The 10595-nt window shown below is 36.8% G+C and overlaps 1 long non-coding RNA gene across 1 annotated transcript in view; it reads left to right on the forward strand.

The window, feature by feature from the left end:
• Positions 1-714: 714 nt before the first annotated feature.
• The window catches only part of LOC125620043, a 25635-nt gene continuing 15754 nt past the window's right edge, over positions 715-10595 (forward strand). Inside the window, exons 1-5 of the long non-coding RNA XR_007351619.1 lie at positions 715-863; positions 3119-3249; positions 6980-7028; positions 7497-7605; positions 8899-9016. This is a non-coding gene — a long non-coding RNA (uncharacterized LOC125620043). The remainder of the gene's footprint in view (positions 864-3118; positions 3250-6979; positions 7029-7496; positions 7606-8898; positions 9017-10595) is intronic.

Consider the following 10595-nt stretch of genomic DNA (forward strand, 5'->3'; position numbering starts at 1 on the left):
GGGGGAAACTGTACTGTATTGCTGGGCTCAGTGGTGCATGAGTGTGATCCCAGCAGCTTAGGAGGCTGACATAGGAGGATCGCAAGTTCAAAGCCAGACTCAGCAACTAAGTGAGGCCCTAAGCAATTTAGTGAGACCCTGTCTTAAAAAATAAAAGGGCTTGGGTTGTGGCTCAGTGGCTGAGTGCCCCTGAGTTCAATCCCTGGTAGCTCTCTCACCTCAAACAAGACATGAAACAGTAAACACTGTGTAAGGTGGGTTCTTGGTTTCAAAATCCTAAATTTGTATTTCCTGAAGTGGGAATGGATCTGCTGCCCTGTGTTCTCTATTTGTCTCATGCCTAGACCAGAACCAGACATAAGCAATCATCCTTCTTCCTGTTTGCTGTCCCTTGTCTTTTGCTCTTGGCTTAAACCTTTTAAATTAGGGAGCTACTTTGCTGGCTGATTAACAGGAGGAAATACAGGTTTTATACTTCTGTCCCTCTCTCCAAACAAACCCAGCACTCCATTCCAGTAGTACTCTGTTTTGATCTTTCCTGTTCGTTTGCAAAATAGTTATGGAAAAGTAGAAATTTAGAAAACTAGATTTAGTCAAATCTAAAATTGTATGTATAGTTTGTTTTATGTATTTTGAAATTTATCTCTGAAAATTGATTGAATTAGAGCAATTCAAACTACAACTCATTTCTGAATTTCTCTTTGTTAGGGCATGCCAGAGCACCCGGCTCCATTGGCACAAATCTCATTGGCACAGTGTCCCCGAAGGAAAGCAAAAGGAGAATCCTCAAGCTGTGCCGGGTGTCTTAAAGTTCTATGACTTCAACACAGTGAAGCAGAAAAATCTCTGTTTTACTCCTCCTGGTAAGACATCAGACAGTGGTAAAACACTGAATCACATGGAAAGTTGTGAAGCACTGATAGATAAAAAGGTTATTTCTGGAAAAATAAAAGGCTAAACTATATCATTCCTACTTTCTCCTACATAGATGCTGCTTTTTGTAAACTGGATGGCTCTTAAGTCTCACCTGGATTCTGAGGATTACATTGATCTCATGGTTTTGTTAGAAATGCAATTAGATGTTTTATATTTTCTTCCTTATTTTTATACTTTATAATTAAACATGATAGTGGGATTGACACTTGCTCCATATTGTTACATTTAGTTGGGGTTTTTCGCTCCTCAATGCTTTAAATGATTTTCAGTTTAAAAGGAAGAAGTGTGGATTTATAGATATGTTTATACTAGAAATTTATTTATTGTCAGTGGCATAAAAGGATGTTTTGCTATATAAATGCATAGACCTTAAAGTCAAAAAATGATTTTTTACTCAAAAATTATATGTAAATACATAAAAATAAACATTATAACCAAAAGGATTCATATCTCAGAATTAGAATATCAGTGGGTAAGAACTGGTATATACTGGATTTTTAAAAATAGTTTATGTGGCTGAGATTGTGGCTCAGTGGTAGAGCGCTCACCTAGCATGTGTGAGGTTCGATCCTCAGCACCACATAAAAATAAAATAAAGATATTTTGTCCAATTACAACTAATTTTTTTTAAAAAATTTAATTTAATTTAATAAACAAAAATAGTTTGTGTAAAGCAGCATCAGAATGAAGTCCATGCGGTGCAGTTGGTTGAGCGATCCCTGAAATGTCTTTGGAGATTTAGACTCCCCTTCCCCACGCTGGTTCTCCTGCTTTATCTTCCTTGCACTGTACTTTAAAAGATACAGGATCATTTGTCCTGTTTCCCTCAGTGTAGATTTTACCAATCACTTTATCTTATTATTGTTATTTTTTCTTATTTTACAATTCTTAATATATACCTTTATACTAGAATTTATTATATCTCTGTATATAAGATATGTTGACACCAAATTCACATCGTCATACATGTATTTTGTATAATGATGAGGGTCTCCTTCCACCATCCATGCTATTCCCCTTCTCCTTCCCTTTCCCTCCCACCCCTCTTCCCTATCTAGAGGTAATCTTCCTTCCATGCTCTTCCTCCCTACCCCATTTTGAGTTTAAAAAAAGAGACATGGTCACATATTAACCTTTGAATTTTACTAGCTTTTCTTCTTTTGCTCCTGTGATAAATGCAGCTGAAAACCAAGGGGTCAGAATCATCAGCAGTAGTAATAGAGGACAGATGGCTATGTTTTCTATATTCCTTACAACTGGCTCTTTAAAGTGAAAGGGAGGGTAGGCATTATATTTGTGTATATATTTGTGTATATCCCAGCTATAATCCCAGCAATTCAGGAGACTGGGGCAGAAGATTTCAATAATAATATAATATTATTATTATTACTTAATAAATAAGTAATAGTTATTTCAACATCAAGATTTCTAGTCTTTTGTATTTTATTTTTTTAATTAAAAACATTACTTTTAAAGCATGCTGCTCTTCTACTAAGTTGTTTTACTATTTTATTTTTTTAATTTTAAGTATTTTTAAATATTTTAATTGTAGATGGACCCAGTACCTTTATTTTATGTATTTATTTTTTCTGTGGTGCTGAAGCTGAAACCCAGTACCTTACACACGTGCTAAGCAAGCACTCTACCACTGAGCTACACCCCAGCCCCTGTTATACTATTTTAGATCTCGGCACACATAAATTTTATTCATAGACCTGCTATTTTACTAGATATACTTTTTTGGGGGGGGCGGGCACTGTGGATTGAACCCAGGGATACTTAACAACTGAGCCACATTCCCAGCCCTCTTTTTTATTTTTTATTTTGAGACAGAATCTCTCTAAGTTGCTTAGGGCCTTACTAAGTTGCTGAGGCTGGCTTTGAACTTGGAATTCTCCTGCCTCAGTCTATCAAGTCACTGGGATTACAGGCATACACCACTGCACCTGGCTGCTAGTTACATTTTTAAATACATTCATGCTATGGCAAAGAAAAATGTTTCACATTTTTTTCAATTCATGTTTTTTGTAAGTCTGAAAGTATTGTATTCTTTAGAACAATAAGAGAAGTAACTTCGTTTTGGTAAAAAAAAAAAAATAAATAAGGAACTGAATAATGTGCCAGTAAGAATGTCTGAAAGTATTTTTTTTTCAAATCTCAGTCATGAACTATATCTCTGCAGATTTCCACCCAGTCTATAACTGACGCTGTTCCTGCACCTCTTGGTGACGACTGTTGACAGTGGTGCCAAGTCTTCAGACAAACAGAAAAAGAACACAAATTTGACCGATGAGGAGATTATGGTGAAATTAAGTATGTTATCTACATTTCATATTATTCATGATTTAACATTTTTTAAAACATTTGACCCAAGTCTGGGGATAGAGCTCAGTAGCAGAGTACTTGCCTGGTGTGTGCAAGGCCCTGGGTCCTTCCCCAGCACTGCACACACACACATACATACACACACATATATACACACACACATACACACGCATGCACAGTTGAATTGAAATATATACCCCTTTTATTTTAGCTTAAGGCAGAAAGAATAACTTTTCCTATAGGTGTTAAATACTTCAATTCAAATGTAGTGAGCTGGGCATGGTGGCACATAGCTATAATCCCAGCAATTCAGGAGACTGAGGCAGAGGATTTCAAGTTCAAGGTCAGTCTGGGTAATTTAGTGAGACTCTGTATCAAAATAAATATATAAAAAGGGCTGGGTTTATAACTCAGGGCTCTAGTGCCCCTGGATTGAACCCCCAGTACCCCCAAAAAAGTGGAGGCAAAATAATATTCATTTTGAATGTTACTGCATTTCAAATATATTATGTATTGATAGTGAAGTCAGTCCCTTTGGTAGCAACACTTATTTCCTATGAGCCAAATCTAAAGGATATTAACAGGGACATAGTTGGAAATCTTAGCAAAGCAGGTTTGTATATATTTGTCCAAACCTATAGCTTTTCAAAATAGAAACATGTAATCATAAATATATTCCAATGAAAAACACATTTTCCTTGTCCCTTTTAAATTATTTACTCTCATTGGCCTGAATCAAGCATTATAGAAAATGTAAACAGTGCCAGAAAGGGGATAACAAAATAATGTCTGATTACAAGGCTCCAGTAGCTATAGTTACAAAAAACAATGTGACCTAGAAGGCTCAAGGAAAAATAGAGATGGGTTGTTATAATCACATGTTCAACATTTATTTGTTCTTGATTCCTCAGTATTTTCCAATAGAAAACTATGTTGACTGTGATATCCTATAGATATTTATATATAATAATCTTTATCTTAGGAGGGCTGCTGCTTTAAAAAATAAACTAAAATTGTTAGTTGTGACTCTTCATTTGTGACCCTTAGTTATCACATCTACCCTATCTTTATATACCCTTAGCTTCTTGGCTTGAACCTTAGTAGCTAACTTGAGATTGAATACCTACATAAGATTATTTATGTGAGTTTCCTTGACATGGCCCCGTCTACTTTTATCTTGAGTAAGTGAAATTTTAATGTGATTTTCTTACATTTTAACTTAGTGGTCATAAGAATTTTATTTACACTAGGACTTTATATCCAACCGCCTAATTTTACCATTTCTTGGTCATTACTTTGAAATTCCTAAAATAGTTCTATGATTAGTTTATATTAGAGTAATCTCTATAGTAGTAGGTGGTTTGCTAAATATATTTTAAGAAGTTATACTGGAATACTCAGAAAAATCAGTTAGGATTATTCATTTGGCTATAATTATTTTATTATTACTGATAGTTGTTTCATAATTTGTCATAAGTGTATGGTACATGCAGTGGAGAAGAAAAGTACAGTGAGGAATTTCTCATGAACTGCCAAGTTTTTGGTTTTGGTACTGGGGATTGAACCCAGGGGTGCTTTACCACTGAGCTACACCCCAATCCTTTTTATTTTTTTGTTTTGAGACAGGGTCTCACTGAGTTTCCAAGACTGGTCTCCAGCTTGTGATTCTTTTGCCTCACCTCCTAGATATTTGGGATTACAAGCATGTGCCACCATACCCTGCTGGAATTGCCATTTGGAAAGCTGTACATCCTGAGAATCCCCTTACTTCTCAGGCAGACAAGAACAATTGATTGTTCTGAAATGTCATGAAATTTGAGAAAGTGATTAGTTAGGAGTCCCAAGCTTATGGAGAATATGTGTCTTCTTGTTTGGGACAACTTTTTGCTTCTATTAAATTTCTTCAGTGTTTTTTTTTTTTTAGAACCAATTATTGTTGAAACTTGATGTGTTTGAAAAACCACTGTTTTAAAATCAGTAGTTTATTAAAAGGAATGATGATACTAAAATTAATTTTGTGTTTAAAATGTGTTTGAAAAATATTATTAATTATTTTAGGGTCTTAGGGTCACCTATGCTCACAATAGTTCCTATTTTAAACAAAAACAACATTGAAAATTCGGTCAAGCATTTTAAACACAAATTAAGGGGACGACTGGGGAGTTTGCTCAGAGGTAAGGTACCACTGGGTTCAATCCTCAGTACTAAACAAATAAATAAATACATAAACTATTTTTGAATCATATTATTATTAATCTTTGAGTCTGCCACTCTGATTTTGCTCAGTTAATTGTTTTTAAACTATACGAAGCTCTTTCCTCTATTGCTTGAGAGCAAATAAATACCTTGAATTTTTATTGTTAATAATCTCTAGAAATGTTCTGTGAATTTATAAAGAATAAATGGGATTTAGAATGAGAACTTTTGGATACATCCTTATGGTAAATTTCTTTTTTAAGAACTAAATTCAGTTCAGCACTGATTTTAATAATAATAGAAAATTGATAATCACCCTAATATTTTGAACATGATAATAGATGTAATATGTTGAATAATTAATAATGAATGAAAAAGAATCATACCTATGTATATGGATAGGTATCAGAAATCCATGGGAATTGTTTATTAGTTTGTTTGTAGTCCTGGGGATTGAACCCAGAGGCACTTCACCACTGAGCTAGTTCCCCAGCCCCTTTACAAGCGTGTGCCACCATGTGCCAGGTTTCTGTTCTCGTGACTAAAAGGCTCAGGGGTTACTCCAGGAAAACTGGAATGACTGGGCTTCGCAAAATAACCACACAAGAGACACAAATACCTTTTTCTTTGGGGTCACTGTGACGGCTCCTCTGACCTTAAGGGTCTGCAGGAAGAGAGAGCGAGAGCATGTGCTGACCCCTTTTATTGAGGAGAAGCTATTCAAATGAGGTAAGGGGTCAGGTTTCAGGGGGCTCAGTCTATCTTCATGATGTTCACTGTCAGCAGGTTGACTGACACCTGGGTAGGCCACACCCAAAGGCACAGTAAGACAAGGGGACACACACAAGGCACTTCCATGGAAGATTCTATCCTAAACAAGGAAAGGGGTTATATTACAAAAGAACAGGTGAGCGTAGCTTCACCCATGGGGCTGCAGCAAGACACACACATGCATGAGACACCGACTCTTGAACCCAAGAAGGGTGGGGAAAGCTCTGCCACATTTCTGTGACTGAGCGCCTCAGCATCCAGCCAGGGAGTGAGAATCAGTCACATACAAAGTTGGTCTCCCACAACCATGCCCAGTTAGATGAAATTTTAAAAGCAAATTGCAGAGAAATACATAAACAGGAACTTCGTAGTTAAAAGTATAGAAAAGCGCTTGGAAACTCGCACATAAACACAGGATGAATACCCAATGCAGGTCCCCTTGGGTGGAGGGAGAACGTTGCAGGCAAGGGTATACCAGAAACTTCCAGTTGCAGTTGTTTGTTCCTTAAGCAGGGAGCTGTCTGAAAGAGTGTCTGTTATTCATTCTTTTCTTTATCTTTTCCCCTATATTTTTGTAGGTCTAAAATATTTCAAATCAAAATTTTGGCTACAAGGATTGCATCCTCTTTTTCCTTTCCTTTTTCTATTTTTAAAATGCTAAATCTAAAAATTAACAGTGAGAAGGGTAAAGCCTATTACAAATGGCAGGGCTTTAGAAATCTGAATTCTGATTGTGTCTTGTTTCCCCTAGGTTTTCTGGTCCAGTTTTTACTGCTATTGATGTGACTCTGGGACAAAAGGTAGTAACTTTTTCATACTTCTAGATGTTATATTAGCTTTTTTTAGGAGAAAAACTAGATAATGCTAAGCATAATCAATAAGAATATTTTTAATTGGATATGTTGTAAGAATTAATCTCTATAATTTTATAGCCATTCTCACATGAGGGGGAACAAAGAAGAAATTATATCATCAATAAGCAAATATTTAAAAAATGTTTTCCCAGGTTGGAGTGAAAAGAGGGTTAATTCTTGGCACTGGACTGGTCTTAGGTTGGTTAATCAACTTTAAGATAAATCTGAATATATTTGGGGTCCAAGTAGTATAAAACACTGTGCATAGTCAGTGTGCAAGTAAAAATACCATTTGTCAGTTATAATCTCACTATGTAGTATCATGTGTTACTATAAATTAGTGACTGGTTGGTGTTTGTTACATTCTAAGAGAATTAAGAACACCATTTTATTCCCATTCTGTTTCCATTGTAGGTTGCAATTAAACACATATACAGAAATATCCATGAAAGGACCTGATCCCCAATGAGCTTTTGGTGATGAAAGAGTTAAAGATTCCCAACATAATTTACTTCTTGGACAGGTAAATATGTTTGAGGTTCTTTTAAAGATTGAGATAAAGATATGGAAATTTATATAGGCTTGTGTTTCAAAGGAGGGTTAGGGTTAGCCACTTTGAAGTATCAATAGAGAGAAGTAAACTTAAAAGAGAAAGAGGAGAGGTGAAAATAACTTACTCCAAGTTAGAAGGTTCTTTTGCTTACAAGGATATTACTTGGAAAGTGAGAGAAGTCAGCTAAATGAGGACATTGCTGGTGGTGTGTATATTCATGCAAATGATCAGAAGCAGAAATATTAAGGAATGGTCAACTGGGATTCATGTCTTACCCCACAGAGTTGACTAGCAGACAATTCTTAAACATTTAGATGAGCTTTTATTTCAATTCCTATTCTTTGTGGGCAAATTGTATATGTTTATATAAAGCTCATGTTTATATAAAGCTCATAGGCCAGATGTGGTGGTGCACTCCTATAATCCCACTGACTGGAGACGGTTGAGGCAGGAGGATCATGAGTTCCAAGCCAGAGTCCACAATTTTGGAAGGGCCTAATGAGTTGGCTCAGTGGTTGAGTACTTCTGAGTTCAATACCTGGTACCCACCACCAAACAATAAAAAACTCATATAGATTAGAAATCGATTGAAAAGAAAAAAAGGACAGAATAGAAAATTACGTATTTTATTCAATTTTTTTAAAAGTTATCAAATATATGAATGAAAGACAACTAGTAAAAAAAAGATACTAGTGGTTGTATTAGAGAGTTACAGGTGATTTTCTTCCATATATAAATTGTTTAGGATGGGTAAATGATAATATATTTTGAGACTTTAGCCTAATCATGGGGTCTGGGTTCTGAATTCATGGAAATACATTTTTAGGTATATTTCTCTCTTTTGAAAGTAATATTTCAAGTCAGCTTGGTTTGTTGGTTAAGATAAGCCATAGGCTTTGAAATCATTACAACTTGACTTCTGACACTTACTATGTGATCTTAGATGAGTTACTTCACCTCTCCAAGCCTCTGTCTCTGTATCTGCAAAACAAGACCAATAATCCCTATGTTATAGGGTTATTTGTGTTGGAAAACTCTAAATATACACCGAGACTACTATTATGGGCAAACTGTGACTTAAAATTCATAATGAATATCATAATGGCCCTCAGACTTTTTTTTGTGCTGTTACATAGTAACTTTCCAATGTTTTTCTTGGCTCTCAAACCATCAGTTCTGTAGCGCTTAACATTTGAACTCTGGAACAAAAAGTGTCATATGTTTAAAAAAATAAAATGTATGTTTTGTATGTCCTGTTTTTAGTTACCTGGTCTGAGATGACTTGTTTGTAGTGACCGAGTACCTTGCTGGTGGGCCACTGACTGATGTTGTAACAGAAACCTGCATGGATGAGGCGCAGATTGCTGCTATGTGCATAGAGGTGAGTTTGCTTTCTTTGGGATAAAGCAGGGTGTGATGTGTGGTCAGCAAGAGATGAATTAAAGGAAAGTTTTTCTGCACAGGGAATTTTGATTGTACACATTCTCTGCAATGTGTACTGTTTCATCTCTGATGAGAGTTTCAGGCCTTCATGTGTAGGATACCTTGGGAATGGGATTTAGGCCCTTTTCTGTATGTGTGTGTGTTATTGGGGATTGAATCCAGGGGTGCTCCATCGCTGAGCTACATCTCCAGTTCTTCTTTTTTTTTTTTTAATTTTGATATTTATTTTTTAGTTTTCGGCGGACACAACATCTTTGTTTGTATGTGGTGCTGAGGATCGAACCCGGGCCGCACACATGCCAGGCGAGTGCGCTACTGCTTGAGCCACATCCCCAGCCCCTCCAGTTCTTCTTATTTTTTTAAATTTTTGAGACAATCTCAAAGTTGCCTCGAACTTGTGATCCTCCTACTTCCACCTCTGGTGTAGCTGGGGTTACATGCATGCCTAGTTAAAGTCTTTGAAGAACTAAATTCATTGCAAATCTCTTTATAGTCATCACAATAGTTTATCATCCAGACAATGCACTTTTGAGAATAAAAGGGGGTGCTTTTAAAAATATACCACTCAGCCAGGTGTGGTGGTGCCTGACGTAATTCCAGTTACTCAGGAGGCTGAGACAGGAGAATTGCAAGTTCAAGGTCAACCTCAGCAATTTAGGGAGGCCCTAAGCAACTTAGTGGGACCCTGTCTCAATTTCAAATGTAAAAAGGGCTGGAGATATGTAGCTCAATGGAAAGTTTATCTTGATTAAATCTCTAGTGTCCCTTTTCTGGCACCCAGTAGTACCTTCCCCCACCCCCCAAAAAATTGGGAACTAGAACTATCACAGACAAAGCAAAACACATTTACCTTCCATATCAGTAAGTCTGCCTCTGGTTTTATTGAGCTTACGGAAGGTGAAGAAATTGTTGTTTCTTTATAAATTTTAATGAACTTTCAGATGTAATGTTTGCTTAAGCTAGTAGAATTTTCCAAATTGCCTAAGTCTAAACCAAAAACAAGTTCCATCTGTCTCTTCATAACTTTTCTATACAGGAGACTTAGGTTGTTTGCTTATTGTCATTGAAATTGATACTACTTTGTCCTGATGTCACAGGGATCTTTGTCATAAATGACAAAATTATAAATATTTATGAGGGACTATGGTGTAAAACATAGTGAATTATAAACTTTGTATAATACGTAGTGAATTAGTTTTATAAAGGTAACATTCTGGGCTTGAGAACATGGCGGCGAGAGGGGAGGCAGCGCTTTCAGTACCTCCTCAACAACGGGGTCAGAGAGACGCATGGATACGCTTAGATACGACCTGCTGAGAAACTCCTAGCAAAATTCCACTAAAGAGAGATCGGCCGGGAATCGGTAGGATTTTTGGAGGGACAGTCTGCGCTAGATGAGTGAATCTCCGCCACGCAGCGCAGAGGTCCAGACCCGCCAGCCGCTGCCCGCGCGACTCGGCGACCGTCGGCTGCCTGCACCGGCCCCCGCGTCAGGGCGGATAGCCTCCGAGGCGCAG

This window comes from Marmota marmota, unplaced genomic scaffold, assembly GCF_001458135.2.
Source record: "Marmota marmota marmota unplaced genomic scaffold, marMar, whole genome shotgun sequence".
Taxonomy (NCBI): Eukaryota; Metazoa; Chordata; class Mammalia; order Rodentia; family Sciuridae; genus Marmota; species Marmota marmota.